General features: G+C 40.5%; 1 protein-coding gene across 1 annotated transcript in view; it reads left to right on the forward strand.

Annotated features, from left to right (window-relative positions):
• The window catches only part of Chd6 (chromodomain helicase DNA binding protein 6), a 171,224-nt gene that overhangs the window by 22,203 nt on the left and 131,675 nt on the right, over positions 1-17,346 (forward strand). The gene's annotated exons all lie outside the window — the stretch shown is intronic.

Genomic DNA, 17,346 nt, shown 5'->3' on the forward strand with positions numbered 1-17,346 from the left:
TGTGGCCCATGCTGGCTTTGAACTCACTGTCTTGTTTTCCAAGTGTACCTCCATAACTAGCTTTGAAAAAAAGAAGGGTTTATGTGTTTATGTGTGTGTGTGAGAGAGAGAGAGAGAGAGACAGACAGACAGACAGACAGAGACTGAGAACATAATACACTGTTTAACCACGCCCTGGGGAGCAGCAGAGAACACGCCAGTACCTTATAAGGGTTTCTTGTGCCTCTTTCCTAAAAAGATCCCCACGCTACTCCCCTAGTGCATTTCTAACTTCTCACCAAAGATTAGTTCTCTCTGTTGTACACCCTACTTTTGTCTGTGAGGTCTTGGGGCCTAGAAAGAGAACCAAAGAAGTAACATTAGTGCCAGTGAGGGTTGGCATGAAGTTACTGGTGGTTTTCATTTATTTAGTACATAATCAGTACTATCTACAGGTGTCTGTAAAGGATTTGCGTATCAGAGATGGAAATAAGTCCTGACATCAGAACCTTACAGTATAACTGAAGAGAGATGCCCGTCCGAAAACAATTACAGTCATGAAATGTTCCTCAACTTTTAGACATAAAAATGGTTTTCAGGAGACTTTCTGAAGTAGAAGTTTCTCTAGTCACAGAGTCAGGAGGAATTTTCTAGGTTGCCCAAGATTCTACTCATGCACAGGTATGGAGCAGCGGGGTATCTTCAGAGACCTGTAGTAAGTGATTAGATTTTAGATTGAGTAGAATTATAAGAATGCCAGAAATGTCACCTTAAGAAATTTTGAAGAAAGTGTCAGTATTTAAGTTTGTCCTTCACTCACACTGGAGCCATAGGCAGCCTCAAATATGGCCCTGAAATACTACAGAATAGAAAGAAAGAATAGAAGTGAATATGACTCATCACTGAGGTTCTCCAATTGCCATTGGGGAGGACCAGATAAGGTTAAGCTGTGAACATTTTCCTCTCTAATAACTGAGATGTCTTGGTGTTTCATTAGGCTTTAAAAATTCCTGAAGATTGGATTTATGTATAGAATTTCTTCTCCCATTCATTGAATTTTATAGCAAAGATGTTCTCCATTGTATCACTTTGCCAAGGCTGCTTTAAGAAAATGCCACAGGCTGAATGGCTTACAGTTCAAGGTAAAGGTGTCTATTGGCAGGTTGGTTTCTTTGGAAGTTCCTTCTTGGCTTGAAATGAGCTTTTTCTTGCTTGTCTTCTCGTGGTCTTTTCCTTGTTCGTGTCTGTGTTCAGGGCTCTTCCTCTTTTTGTAAGAACACCTGTTGGATGGACCCACTAACCCATTGTAACATAATTGTCTCTTTAAGGATGACCTTGTTTCCAAATGCAGTCACACTTTGAAGTTCTGGGGCCTAGGATTTCAGCCTAGGCATTTTGGGGAAGATGTGTCAGCCCCATTCCATTTGTCTTTCAGAACCTGCCATGAGGAGATTTGGACTGTTGGAGGCTAAAGGAGAGGCAAGAAGGTGGTAGTGCCGTGGCCAGTCTGTGCACTCCTGTGTGGTGGTGCTGGTTTCACTCTTAAGCAGCATCTCTGAGTTTGTAGTTCCTCAGACTTATACACACAAACCCTTAATGCCCTAAGAAGAAAAGAGCATGGAGGTTGAAGGCTGTGTAGTCTCCTCAAGTGAGGTAACTTCCTAACAGTGTGTTTGAATGCCAGCACAGCACACCCTTTCCTTCACCTCTGCAGCCCTTTCTTTGGGCAGTGTAGCATTCTACTGTTGTCTGTAGAATTCTAAGGTATTTTGATTTTCAGTTTTAGTTGCCACAAAGAGAGGTTTAGAGGTGAGTGGCTTTCTACCACTTCTAAGACAGTACTTTTCTAGTAAAAAAAGAAAAAGAAAAATAAGAGTATGCAAAGTGGTTGTTTTTTTGTTTGTTTGTTTGTTTGTTTTTACATAGTCACTTCTTAGATTGTTTCCATTGGAGGAATCTGTTTGGGTTGTTTGTAACTCACTGAGTTTCCCTGGTAACAGGTGAGATGCTTTAGGTGCCTAAGCACGAGCAATCTCCATTTTCCTACATGGTTGTTCTCGTATTTATACTAGAGTTGGAGATAGAAAACTCTTCTGGAAATAGAACTTTACAGCTTCCGAGAACCTGCGAGAGCTTAATATGATGTGTTGGCTCACATAGGGTACTCTTGGGAAATTGTGGCACACAGGTGTTCCTAGTGTTGCAGCCCTCTCCTGCCAAAGCTATTCCATTGCCTTTGTGTTCTCGTAATTGCAGCTTCATTGACCCTGAATTCCTTTGTGTGTGTGTGTGTGTGTGTGTGTGTGTGTGGCCAGGAAAGTCTAGGCTTAGGTGTATTTTAAAAGTCTTTGAACCAGCAGTCCAAGGTAGTTCTAGTGTCTCTGTGTTAATGTGCACGTTTGTGTTGTCTTTAATTTGCTTGGCAGGTTGAGGAATGAGATCCTAGGGAGTCTTTTCTAGCTTTTTTAGAAGGGAATAAGCTTGTTTGGAATAGATCATACTTCCAAAATGTGCTCAGAATATTACTTTTTCTTTAAAGAAACAAAATGTCTTTCTCAAAAGTCTGTTTAAGAGGGTAAAAATGAGTTGGCGCGGTGGTGCACGCCTGTAATTCCAACACTCTGGGAGGCAGAGGCAGGCTGATCTCTGAATCAAGGCCAGCCTGGTCTACAAAGCAAGTCCAGGACAGCCAAGGCTACACAGAGAAACCCTGTCCTTTTACTTTTCTAGTTTAAAAACTAGATAGAGAATACAACTCAGAAAAGTGGTCTTGTTTGTTTTTGCTGTAAAGGTGCTGAGAGTTCTCAAAAGCATTAGATTTAGTTGTCCTGTGATTCATTGCACCACAAGAGTCTGATTGATTTCCTTGGCAGAATGTGCAGAGCTGCTTTCTTCTGCTGGAAATCCTTGCTTGGTTTAGCCTTCCTCTAATACCATTTCAATTAGAAGTTTTTTGTGATGGTTTGTTTGTTTGTTATTTTTTTGCATTGATAATGAATAGCTCATATCCTACATTTTCAGGGGAGAAAGATAGAGGAGGGTCCATAGATAATGTCATTTCAGAAAGTAGGAGTTAGTTCAGGGACTCTTAATTACTATAATTTAATTTGATTCTTCTGGTTGTAAAGAACATGAATTAAACCTGGCTAGTTTTGAAAAGTGCTATGGGTTGAAGGAGTAGATTAAATTCTAGTATTCCATTCTTTTGGAGTAGTTTCCTACATTGTATTCTGTCCCTTGATTTTGGGCTTGTGACATTTTGGGCTTGTGATTTTCAGCATTTTGACATTAACAAAGATTCTTGTGATTTGCTGTGATCCAGTGCTATGTTTGTGGCTAGAATGAGGCTGAGTTGTGTGGTGCGCTCCTCCAGTAGGTTTGTCCTTCAGTGCCTTGGTAGTTACCATGAGAAGACAGTAGCTGTAGTCCCTTCACCTGGGTCTGTCTCATTGTAAGACCACAAAACGTAGACTATGGCAGACAGCTTTGAGGAGTGCTAAACTGATTCAGATGAGTGAGCCTGAGTGAATGTCAAGCTTTTATTTGTATGCAGCTGAAACTTTGTGGTCTGATTTTCAACATTATTATGGCAATAGATGATTAATACCATCATCCTGTGGGTTCCAGGGCAGCTCTAAGGACTTTAGTAAGCAGATTTTTTTTTAAAGATGGTTTTCAGCATTTTGACATTAACAAAGATTCTTGTGATTTGGCTCTATTCTCCTTTCCTTACTCATTGGCTGCCTCATCCTATTGGTCTTCTCTATATGTTCAACTTACTTATCCATGCATACTCAAGGCCCTGAATAGCTTTTCCAGGCTTAAATCAGCTTTAAATTTCTCTCCTTCATACTCATGGTGCTTAAATGCTTTGTTTTTTTGGCATATTCTGTTTCAAATGTAAGAGAATGTTTTGCCCAACAGGTACCTTTCTCTGTAGTACTGTCATGTTCTTGTTTGTTAGCATGTTTAGGCATTGACTGCTGTAATTGGCTAATTTTATCCAACTAGATATAGCAAGAGGTGTGTTGGAAGAAGAGAGATGTCTAAGTGCCTCCAAGTGGTTGCCTCAGTAACAGATGGCCTGAATATGAGAGGGCTTGGTGATAGTCTTTTTATGTTGTTGAGTGTACTGTGGGCCCTAAACACTGGGCGTTCACACTTGTCAGGTTCCAGGCTGAGCACTCTCTTCCTTTTAGCATTCCTCTCACCTGGTTTTAATTTTCAGGACCTACATTCTGTTTGTTGTTTCTTTCCCCAAAGAACCCAGCCTTAAAGCAAGAAGTCTCAGAATAAGCCTTTTTCATAGAAAAGTCTGAGAGAAGAGACTTCTAGGAAAAAAAAAAACTTGACTTATCCTTAATGTTGTGTATTTGTTTCCAAAACAAAGAATTGAGAAGAAACAAGTCAGCTTATTGTGATGGCTTATAGAGGAACCTGGATAAAATTGTTCATAACAATTTTAAGGCTATGATTAGAATTATCTAAGAATTTGGGCACAGTAATAAGTGGTACTTTAAAAACATTTACAGAGTCTTCCTTGCTGGTATGTATATGTAGGAAGCTGCTAATAGTTTTATTTTCCTCCTAAAACTTCTACCTTCTGATGGACGGTAACATTCTTTTGTTATGATAAAAGGCCTATTGTCTTGTTACAGGGTGGACTCTGCAGCCATGTTGCCTGTATTTACATCCTAGTTTACCTACTGAATTAGTCAGTGTTCTCTAAGGACACAGAAATGAATCAGTTTATTAGAATGGCTTACAGGCTGTGCTGCAGGTAGTCCAGTGGCTGTCTCCTGACAGAAAGGCCAAGGATCCTGTAGTTGTACCAACTGGATATCTCAGCAGAGCCAGTCTGCCGCTGGAGTCCTTGGCGTAATATTGTGAAGGAATGCCTCAGCAGCAGGATAGATGAATTTGCCAGCAAGAGCGAGAGCACGTAGACAAAAAGCAAAAGCTTCCTTCTATGAATTTTGATATGGGCTGCTGTCAAAGGTGTGGCTTAGATTTAGGGTGTATCTTCCCACATAAATGATCTAATCAAGAAAATTTCTCACAGGCATGCCTAGCTACTTGGGTCCTAGTTGATTCCAGATGTAGTCAACTTGACACCCTTATTAGCCATTACAGCTTGTGTGTCTATGTGTATGCGTGCATGCATGCACACGGACTCTTGAGTGCTGAATTACAGATATGTGCCACCTTGCCTGGCTAGCTTGGATTGTGGGAGAAGGGATGCTTCATCTTCCAGTCGTTCTGTTCTTTGGTTCTCATTGAGCTAGAAATAGCTCCTGATTGGGAGATTATTGTGTACAGTAAAGTTTAATGTCTCTGATGTCTTAATTGTTAACAGTGAATGTTAGAAAGGCAAATCTAACCTCAGATTCTTAGAAGCCACGTTCTTTAAGTAGAAGGGCTTTTAATAAGCAAACACCACCTAAATCTTAATGTGGCTAAAAATAGTTACTTCTGTATTAATTAAGGAAGTAACACCTTTGCTTGGAATATTAAAGGCAGAGAGGGAACTGAACTAATTAATTCTACCTTGCTGGTGGTAATGTTCTTTTCCTGTTTTCTGGGGTAGCATACTCTATCCTGTTCGCAAAAGACTAAGATCTCCAACAACAACAAAACAGATACCGGAGAGAAATCAATCCCCAGCTGACTCTCCCTACAATCAAATATCAGTATATAGTTTCTTTTCCGTTATTTGTTAATACTGTAGTCATTTTTTTTTCGTTAAGCAGCATGTGTTGTTAGATTTGATAGGTTCCCTTTTTACCTCCATTACTAACCAAATCATGTTCAAATTACAAATAGCAGAGAAGAGCCACAAGTATGGGTGGATGATAGACTGATGAAAGATATTCAGAGTACTTGGCCTACCTCTTGCAGTACAGTTTGACAGTACAATGGAACTGATTCCATTGGGCAAAAGGTGCATACAAGCACAACTCAGGTTTAGCTTGTTTTGGTAAACAACTGGAATTGAGCTAATACTATGTCCCACATGCTATCCACTTGATGAATTCCTTTTACATCAAATGTAACTTTTCCTCAGATTTCCTGCTCTCATGTTATGACTTACTTTCTCTGAAGAGCTAGACAGTATCCAGTCTTTAGAGAACTTAAATGGTTGCTAAAATTTTTTTGGTTCCAGACTTACACTATTTAGGTTCAAGCCTAAGCTTTGCCATTTATTAAAGTTGGCTAATTAAAAAAAATATATATATATATGTTCTGAACAGAATAAAAGATACCCTTCCCAGTACTATGGTTCAGATGGAAAAGGTGTAGTCATAACCTATGGGATAGCAGAGTTCTCTGGGTCTCCTAGGCTACAATTGCTGGACAAGGAAGATGCAGCCCTCCGGGACAAGGCGAACCGAAGTTAGAGTGCCAGCATGCAGGGACACACAAGGCTTGGTGCACACTGTACACAGCAGTGAGACTTTGGAAATACCCGTCAGGGTTCAGTTGAACTGGTGGGTGGAGATTTAATAGAAGTTGCTGTGCCACTGAAGCCGCAGTGTCAGGAGCACATAGATGTCGGTATCCAGGCTGCAGCAAAACAACTCTGGGATATAAGCACACAGAAACAGTCAGGTATGATACCTGGGTGCCTGACATCCTCTGTGTCTGCAGGACCACAGAAGGATGGTTACAAGATCAAGACTACAGCCGGGCCTTTACTAACCCCATGGTTTATATTAAGTTCAAAAGTATTTGTAGTCTTCCCCCTACCGCCCCAAGTGACTGTGCGGTTTGGGCATGCAACTAGAGCAGAGCGTACCATCAGGTATCCCCAGTATACTCCACTGGTGACCTTTGACTTTGAACAGGGATGAGCAAAAGCACAGCACTTGAACCAAAAGGAGAAGTGCTGCTTTTTGTTGCAGTGTCCCTCCAACTCTCTCTAGTGACCAGTTAATGTTACACTCCACTAAAGGAGAAACACCAGAGTCCACTTCATTGCTTCAGAGATAGTACTGAAGGATGTTTGGAGCCAAAAGGCAGTAAAGTGATAACCAGCACAAATCACAGCTACACGAAAATTCCACCTTCCGTAGTCAAAACTAACCTATACTGACAGTCAGGCCAGTGGTTACTTGTGGGGAAAGGGTGACCAGAAGGGAGGTAGATGTTGTTTTCACAGTAGTGTGTAATTTCTGAAGAGCTGTGTTCATGTATCTTGTACATCAGTAGAAGTTAAAATATGGAACAATTTGTTAGAGGATGTTTTGTGTACCGTGTATTCAAATGTGGATTTCTTTTTGTTGTTATTGTTGTTTTGGGTCAAGGTTTTTCTTTGTAGCCCTGGCTGTCCTGGGCTTGCTTGGTAAACCAGGCTGTCCTCGGATTCACAGAGATCCACCTGCCTCTGCCTCCTGAGCGTTGGAATTAAAGCCATGTCACTAGCATGGCCAAAGGCTGGTTTCTGTACTCAGAGATTTGGTTACATTCTGGGGCTTTGGCATTGTCATTACTATGAAGCGTCTCCTGTCTTGGTATATTGTAAATATTGTTCTCCATCACCTTCTGATCGGTTAAATAAAGCTGAACATCCAATAGCTGGACAGGAGAGGATAAGGTAGGACTTCTGGACCCAGAAGGAGGAGGAGGTCTAAGAAGGGGATCGGGGAGTCATCATCAAAACAAGGATGAAGGAGCAACCAGGGTGAGACTGAGATGGTAGGTAAAAGGCCATGTGGCTGGGAAGTAGGCCAGAGCTGAGTATCTGCCTAGCTACAATGCTTGAAGCTTTTAATAAAACCAAGTGAGGGCATAGAAAAATGGAATTCTACAAGAATTGGATTTAAGAAGTAGAAACGTGGAAACAGGATCCAGTGTAGCACAGATAGTAAAAATCTAGGCTATGTCGCCCTATTGGATTTGTGGGAGATGATGGAAGCAACATATACATATATGTAGGTAGGTGTGCATGCTCGTGGGTGTGTATGGAGACCAGGTGTCTTCTTCTACCGCTCTCCATCTTACTTCCTGAACCTGGAAGACAGCTATTTGGCTAGGCCCAAGGAACTGCAGGAATCTTCCTGTTCCATCTGTTCCAGTGATAAGGGTACAGGTATGCACCAGCCTAGCTTTTTTGGTAGGTGCTGGGATCTGAACTCAGATCATCATGCTTATTCTGTAAACACTTTACCAACAGATCTGTCTCCCCAGGTTTTTTAATTTTTGATTTTAAAATTAAAAATGTTTTAATTTTAAAAGTCCATTTGAGAGTTTTCCATTTATATTACCTTTCTGTTGGAATTAAAAATTTAAATTCTAAGAACATTTTATATACATATATATTTATATATATATATTTTCAAGACAGGATGTCTCTGTAGCCTTGGCTGTCCTGGACCCTCTTTGTAGACCAGGCTGGCCTTGAACTCACAGAGATCCACCTGCCTTTGCCTTCCTGAGTTGCTGAGATTACAGGCATGCACCACCATACCTGGCTTATTTTTTTATTATTATTTTTTTTACTGTCCTACGTATGTGAATGGGCTCAGGCATGTTTGTGGGTGTGAGCTGAGTCGTACTAATGCTTCACGGTGCAAATGGAGGTCAGAAGACAGACTTGGGTATTGTTCTTTGCGACAGGGTTTCTTGATGTCGGCTGCTGCATGTGTCAGCCAAACAGGTTGTGAGCTTCCTGGGATTCTCAGGTCTCCACCTCCAGTGGGAACGTGCTACTGAGACCAAGTTACATGGTCTCTGGGGATCTGATCCTCACTTTTACACATCTGTTTTTTGATTCATTGAGCCGTTTGCCCAGCCCCCTGCTGTTGTACTTCCTATCAGCTCTTGAACAGCGACTTCTGATCTTTTTTTGTAGCCGCCTGTTTATCATTGTTACAATTGAGTCTGATGTGGTCCCAGACATGCTCATGTTTTGAATGTTTGTTTCAGCACTTAGTGCTGTTTGGGGAGTCAATGTAACATTTAAGAGGTGAAATCTAGTTAACAAAAGTAAGTTACTAGGGGCAAGTCTTTGAATGTTCCTTGGCTTCTTCCGCTCTCCACTTCTCTTCTGTGATGTGAAAGTTTCCGTCATACCTGCCACCTCCTTGGATTGAAAGTTTAGCTGGGTAGAGCAGTCTGGGATGGCATGAATGGTCTCGTAGAGTCTGCAAGACATTTGACCAGGTCCGTCTGGCTTTTAGAGTCTCCATTGAGAAGTCAGGTGTAATTCTAATAGGTCTGCATTTGTATGTTACTTGGCCTTTTCCCCTTGTAGCTTTTAGTATTCTTTGTTCTGTATGCTTAGTGTTTTGATCATTATGTGTTAAGGAATTTTCTTTTCTGGTCCAATTTATTTGGTGTTCTGTAAGCTTATAGTACCTTTCTAGGCATGCCCTTCTTTAGGTTAGAAAAATTTTCTTCTACGATTTTGTTAAAAATATTTTCTGGGTCTTTGAGCTGGGATTTTTCTCCTTCTATTCCTATTATTCTTAGGGTTGGTCTTTTCATAGTGTCCCAGATTTCCTGATGTTTTGTGTTAGGAATTTTTAGATTTAATTTTTTTTTGACTGATTAATCTATGTCTTCTCTGCTATCTTCAACACCTGAGATTCTGTTCTGTTGGTGATGCTTGGCATTTGTAGTTCCTGTTTGCTTACCTAGGTTTTCCATTTCCAGAATTCTCTAAGTTTGTGTTGTCTTTATTCTTCTATTTCCATTTTCAAGTGGGTCTTTAAGGGATTTTTTTTTCATTTCTTCAAGGACCTCTATCATCTTCATAAAGTTGGTTTTAAGGTCGTTTTCTTACCCTCCAGCTGCATTGAAATATTTAGGTCTTGCTGTCATAGAATAGTTGGGCTCTAGTGGTGTCATATTGCCCTGGCTTTGTTGATTATTTTTTACACTCGCATTTATGCATATGGGTTTGGGATGATTATAGAACTAGGTGCTGACTTCTGGGCTTGTCTTAATTGGATGGGTATTTTGTTCTTGGTTTCTGTTTCCTCTTTGGTCTTCTGGTCTTTGTGGCCTGAAATTCTGGTGGCTGGTGTGACTCTGAGCCAGTAGGAAGTCTGTGTCCAAGTTGGGGTGTTTGGCCTTTAGTGCAGCATGGGGGTCTCTGTTCTTCTGACTGGTGTGACCTGTACCTGAGTGGCTGAAATCTTGAGGAGTTTGGGCTCCTTGGAATATTTTCAGTTTTTAGCTATGTTGTCATGGTTTTCAGCTTTTGTCTCAGATATCATAAAATGAAATCACTCAGTATACATTTTACAGTTGCTTTTTTCACTCCGTGCAGTATACTTGAGAGTCATGTATATATCAGTACTCCTATTTTATAACTGTTTTAAAAATGTCTAATAGTTAACAGTTTTTGTTTTGTTTTGCAGTGTATGTGCATAGTACAACATGTAAGTCGAGGTCAGGACAATTTGTGTGGGTTGGTTCTCTCTTTCCAACCATCATGAGGGTTCAAGGTATCATACACAGATCATTGGGCTTGGCAACAGATGCCTTTACCTAATTCTGAGTCATCTGGGGCCTTCAGTAGCTTTTTAGAATTTATATTTGGAGTTGGGAAATTTATGTATTTTTCTATGCAAAGAAAAAAAATATCTGTAGTTGAAGCCTCAGAAGTTTCTCATTCAGTGATATCTTCCCTTTAATTCACTTTCGATAAATCCATTTATGATGATAATGTTTCTGTTGATTTACTAAATATATGCAGCAGCAGTGGGAATAGATATGCTTTTTCCTGTTGATCTTCCTTTAGTCCTACAGATGTAAACAGTTGCTGACTGTAAACAGGAGTTAATCTTATCTCTGGCAAATAGAGAAGAACATCAAAGATCTGCCTGAGTTATACACAAGAAGGTCTAATGTACAACTTGTACATTCTAATAGGTGGGTCTAGTGATATGACTTATAGAACTATTCCTATAATCAGGGGGAGGGGAAAGCCTAATGTGATAGGACAGTGTTCATAATCTTAGCTTTCAAGATGCAGAGGCAGGAGGAATGAGAGTTATGTATAGTGATGTTCTGGATGTATAGTGAGGTTCTGTATCAAACCCAGGGGTTTGGGATGTCGCTCAGTGGTAGAATATTGTAAAACATGTATAAGACAGTTAATCCCAGCATTGCATATTCACAAATTGTGTTTAAGCCCTCCAGCGTATTTGGAACTGGGCTACCTTTAGTACAAAATATGATTTCTTACCTCACTCACAGATTAAGTACAAGGAAATCTTTAATAAAAAAGGCTTTCCTCACATTAATTTGGATATATTATAGTCGTACATACCCACTAGATCATATGGTTGTTTTTGAAAGGAAAGAGTGACTACTTGTCATTTGAACACCCTTCTACTGTTAGTTAGCTGGCGTAAGCTTAAAAGATGATAGAAATAATAGAGCACAAAAATAGAAATATAAAAATTTAAAAATTAGCTTCTTTTTTTATTTTTATTTTTTAAATTAGCTTCTTAAAACAAAGAATTACATAAAATTGAAGAAGTTTCCTAGAAAGTAAAGCAAGAGATGGAGCAGGATGAAGGGAGAGAAATATGAGTGAATCAAATTAGAAGTGTGCCTTGTAATTAATTGGAAGACCCACCATTCATATACAGAGCAGGTATCCCATTAAAAGAAAACAGTAGGGAGGGAATTAGGAAGAAATAATACAAGATCTTTCTAACTGAAAGGACCTATATTGTAAAAGAATGTACCAACATTGTGGGGAAAAGTAGTTCCAAGGCATATTATTGTGAAGAGAAAATGTTTGAGGGCTCTTAAGAGGGAAGAGATGCCACTTGTAAGTTACCAGGAACGAAAACAGCTTAGATCTAACAGAAGTGGTGGAAGGAATGGGCCCTGAAAATCCCAAGGAAAACATCCTCCAGTTTATTGTTCCTTAATCCATCACAAAATATCAAGAGGACCATTTTTGGATATGAGCGTCTTAGAAACTTACCACTCATTCAGATGTTTCTCGGGGAGTTACTGGGAAAGCAATCAGATTTGGAGGAGGCAGAGAACACTACCAAGAGCCAAGTTTTGAAGGCCAAGATGCTATATAAGGAAGGGTGTTAGAAGAATTTTCCAGCTAGGTGTTAAGTCCTGCAGGTAGGAGTGTGGTATTACTAGATCTATGCTGAAAAGGATGCCAAGTCAGTAGACATGGACTAGAGGACATACTGCTTATGCAGGACTCTGCTTTCATTTAAGGGTAAAGGCCATGTGGATGTCTGTGGCCTGTGTTACCCACAAAGGCCATGCTGATGTCCATTGTCCATGCTGCCACCAAGGGTCATGTTGATGTCCTTGGTTCTGCTTTGAGGCTGGGGGCCGTGTGGGTATCTGTGGCCTGTGTTAACCACTGAAGGCCAGGTGGATATTTGTGATCTGTGCTGCTGCCAGGAGCCGTGTTGGAACCATGTTGGTGGCTGTGGTCTGTGCTACCTGAGGTCATGTGATGTCTGTGGTCCATGCTATAGCCAGAAACAATGTGGAAGTCCATGATCTGTACTGCGGCTGACAGTAAAAGTCAAGAAAGCTTCTGGTATCAATGACTGCAGACTTACAGTTGAGAATGATAGACATAGAAGGCTTCTGTGACAACCTCTCTTTCCCCTTCCCACTCTCCTCTCCTCACCAAAGAAGCAGTTTAGGCAGGAAGCCATTGAATAGAACTTTTTAAAACTGTGGTAGGGATGTTGAAGTGTAGCCTTTACAGTTGATGGCTCTGGTGAGGAAGGGTTCAGTTTTCTTTAAGGGGCTGGCCACTGGGAGTTTGACCATGCTGTAGTGAGTATATGGGCAACACAAATTGGACTTGGTATTTTATTTTATTTATTTTTATTTTTGGGGAAGGAAGGGAAAGTTTATAAGGTGGAGGTGGACCTGGGGGACTGGGAACTGAAAGTGATAGGGCACATTATGTGACATTTCCAAGTAATCAGTAAAAATATTATGTTAAAACAAAACAAAGCACAGTGCCTACTGAAGACCTATCATCTGATTTTGTTAGCACAGTGGTTCTCAACCTGTGGGATATGACCCCTTTGGAGGCTGTCAAACGACCCTTCCACAGGGGTCACATAACAGATATCCTGCATATTGGATATTTACATTATGATTCATAAATAGCAAAATTACAGTTATGAAGTAGCAACAAAAATAAGTTTATGGTTGAGGTCATCACAACCTGAGGAACTGTATTAAAGCGTTGTATTAGGAGGGTTGAGAATGACAGAGCACAGGCATGAGTACAGGTGGCACTTTGGAGGTTAGTTCTCACGACTTACCTAACTAGAACTGGCTGGGATTAGGTTGGGTTCATCTACATAAAGATCAGAAGCAAGGCTTGGATTTAGAAGTGTGTAGTGGTCCTTGGGTAGAGAAGTTTGGGAGTTTAATAGAACATTCAGGAGACTGTGGGGTTGAATGGCTTGAGCCCTGGAAGTAGTGACATTTGATTTTTTATTTTTTTGTTTTTTTTGTTTTGTTTTGAGACAGTATTTCTCTGTGTAGTCTTGGCTGTTCTGGACTCAGCTTTGTAGACCAGGCTGGCCTCAAACTCACAGAGATGTGCCTTCCTCTGCCTCCCCAAGTGCTGGGATTACAGGGGTACACCACATCTCATGGCATAGTAGTGACATTTGAGAGAGGAGCCTATACAGAAGCTGAGCTTGAAATCCTGTAATCAGATCAGAAGAGAATCTCCTTCAAGAAACCAGCGATGGCCAGACAAAATCCCAGCAAGAAGAGGAAATGGCAGAGCCTCACTCCTAACCAAGAAGCTGTTTGCAATTGATAGCTGCTAGGAGAGGAAATGTCAGTTTTCTCCAGTGGAGTGACTGAGGACATCAACCACACCCCAGACCTCATGTCCACAAGTAATTGGCCAACACAAAACAGCTCCATCTTTTCTTTTCTTCCCTTTCTTTTTTTCTTCCCTTTTTTCCTTCCTTCCTTCCTTCCTTCCTTCCTTCCTTCCTTCCTTCCTTCTTTCCTTCCTTCCTTCTTTCTTTCTTTCTCTCTCGAGAGGAAGAAAAAAAAAATACAAAGTTGGGGCAGGGAAAAGAATATGATCAAAATATACTGTATAAAAATTTAAAATAAAAGATTTGTAGTATTTTTTGAAAATTATTTTCTTAATGTAGGAATAGTATAAAATGTTCGCTAAACACCCCATCTCTATCCCACAAAGTTTCTCTAATTTGCATTTGTGTGATACATTGTTACAAGTGATGGATGGATATTCATATATTATGTCCATAGTTTGGAGTGTACACTCTTTGTGTTGGACAGTATATTATTTGAAATAAAAATAAAAGAGTAGGATGAGAATTCTGAAGAGGAAAACAGCTTTAGGGAAATGTATGGAAAGAAGGAAGACTTGTTATAGTATATGCTAGAGTTGTTCCTGTTTCTTTGTTGAGAGAAGAAGAGCTATAAAAAGTGGGAAATTCACTATTTATTTGTTTTTTACAAGAAAAGAACCTTTCACTCAAATGTTCATTGAACACCTTACTACAATTCTATGAGGTTGTAGACCCTGGAGTATAGTGTGAATACAATGGCTAACCTTCCAGTGTTGTGTGCAGAGGACACTGATAGTAAACTCATAACCCAAAAGCAAAATGCCAGAGAGAAACAAGCATCAAGAAACAGGATTACAGTGAGGTGAGAGTCTGAGAAAGAGGAAGTATGGTTCGTATTATAGGACAAGAAAAGCCACCTCTGAAGAGGCCGTGAGACTCTAGAATGAAGTAAAAAAGTAACTGAGGGGCTGAGAATTGGTCTCTGTGGCCTTTTTCAAAATAATACATGTACTAATACTTTATATAACAGAAGGGCCACACCCTGGAAGATGGAGTTTTACCATCCCAATAGTTTTCACTGTTATTTATGAAATCAATTTTTATTTCTGCATGCCTAAGGGGGTATAACATAATTTGTGTAAAAAATTAGTTTCTTCATTTTAAAGTCTTAACTGCTCTCAAAGTTCACTCTTTTCCCCTCATATAGTCATTATGGTTTGGTCCTTCATCATTCTCCCCAACCAGCTTCAAACCACCTTCCTCCTAGAGACGCACTCTATCACCTTTGTTAGGGGTGGACTCTTTGGGATTAGTCTTCAGGAGATTGGCAGCACTAATGGCTGCCATATAGTTTTATTCACTGTGTAGCAGATGTCATAGATTGTCATCCTCTATAATTCTCCTAAACCCTCGGAGGCAGGTATCACCGTTTGACAATCAAGGAACCCTCTGGAAGGGATCTTCCATATGGAATCACTCTCAGAGGTTGGATTTAAACTATATTTTGATACTTCAATTCTTTTCTTTTTTTAATTTCTGGACCTTTTTGTTTTTAAAAACTTTTATCTATTTTTTTGTTTACAGCATGATCGAAGCCTCCTTCCTCCTCTCTCCCAGCCCCAACCTCACACCCCTCCCCCACTTCCTCATCCCTTTATCCTCAGAGAAGGGGAGCCATCCCCAAGCCCCCATGGGTACCAATTCACCCTGATAAATCAAGTTGCAACAGCAGTGTACCCTCTCCCAGAGGCCAGATAAGTCAGCTCAGCTGTGTGGAAGGAATCCAGAGGCAGACAAGGGAGTCGGGGACAGCTGCTGCTCCAGTTGTTAGGGGACCCACATGAAGAACAGGCTGCTCATCTGCTCCATATGATATTTCAATATTCTTGATATGATAGCACCTATAGTTTGCTTCATACTTAGTGAAACATAAATGACCTTGTCCAGATTGTGTCGTGAGGGCAAGTATATGATGTCTCAGTTATTTTTATTCTGGCTGACAATTCAGTGTTCATCATGTCAGGGAAATCAAGGCAGCAGGAGTTTGAAGGCTGGTGGTCAATGACATCCACATATCAGGAAACAGAGAAGATGAATGTAAGCTAGTGCTCACCTTCTCTGTGTTCTCAGTCCAGGATTCCCTGTCTGTGGAATGGTGCCACCCACAATTAAGATGGGTCTTACCCCATCAATTAATGTAATAAGGTAATTTCTCACAGGTGTGCCCTGAGGCCTGTTTCCTAGGTGATTCTGTTAACAGTTGACAATTTACACTAATGATCATAAGAGAGAAAGGAGGGTCCTTTTGGTGATTGAATACCCAGGTTCTTAAACTATGGGGTTATATAATTTTGTGTGTGTGTGGTAGAGGCCACGATATGTGCAGCAGTGAAAAGTTTCTAGGGCCTGGAGAGATGGCACAGTGGTTAAGAATAAATATTGGTCTTGCAGAGCTCTTGAGTTTGGTTCCCAACACCCAGGTCAGGTGGCCATCTTCTTGGAACCCTAGCTCCCGGGCCTTCAACACCTCTGGCTTCTGTGGGAACCTACAATCACATGCTTATAACCACATAGGATGATGAAAATTCAGAATCAAATGTGTAATGAATCCAAGGTATTTCTGGCAGCACCTGCCCATTTGCATGCCAGCCTCACTGCAGCCATGGTTTCCCCCGTGCACACCAGCACTTAATGCAACGCCCCCAAACACTGCCAGAACACCTTGGCTGAGATTGGAGACTGCTGTGTTACAATGCTGTCCTTAGGTGTGGTTTTCTGCACTTTTAGAAGCATAGTGGCTTAATCACAGAAAACAAAGACTTAATATTTTCCTGTCATTTCTTAGCATGTAAGTATCAAGTTAGTAATCTTTGGATTATGTTATTAGAATGTTTGGTTTTAAAAATTGTTGCTTGGGAAGCTGGGCATGGTGGTGCATGCCTATAATCCCAGCACTCTGGGAGAATGAGACAGGCAGATCTTTGTGAGTTCGAGGACAGCCTGGTCTACAAAGTGAATACAGGACAGCCAAGGCTACACAGAGAAACCCTGTCTCAAATAAAACAAAACAAAACAAAAATTGTTGCTTGGGGCTGAGTTTGGTGGTACACACCTTTGGTGCCACTGCTTGGAAAGGCAGAGGCAGGCAGATATATGAGAGTTCCCGTCCAACCAAGGTTATTATAGTGAGATCTTATATTTAAAAATAAAATAAATTTATTTTAAAAAAGTAAAAAGCTTTACAGAAAGATTAGTTCTGGGTTTTGTTTGTTTTGTGTTTTAATATATGTCATCAGACTTTTAATTTTTAAACATATTTAAATAATGCCTGTGGATTAATTTTTCAATAGTGTGAACCTGACGTTTTTCTATTTTTAAGTGTGCATAATAGAACATGGAAGAATTTGAATTTTTTTCACTGCCATAAGACTTCTTGAACTAGAAGGAATTTTTGAGACGTTCTTCAGGAAGACCTCTTGTTGTGGACGCTGTAGTGTGTCACAGCGTGCCCCACAGTAAACCCTTTTGTCCACACTTCTTTGCTTGCGAATGTTCGTTGCAATGACTG

Source organism: Meriones unguiculatus, chromosome 4 (genome assembly GCF_030254825.1).
Source record: "Meriones unguiculatus strain TT.TT164.6M chromosome 4, Bangor_MerUng_6.1, whole genome shotgun sequence".
Lineage (NCBI taxonomy): Eukaryota > Metazoa > Chordata > Mammalia > Rodentia > Muridae > Meriones > Meriones unguiculatus.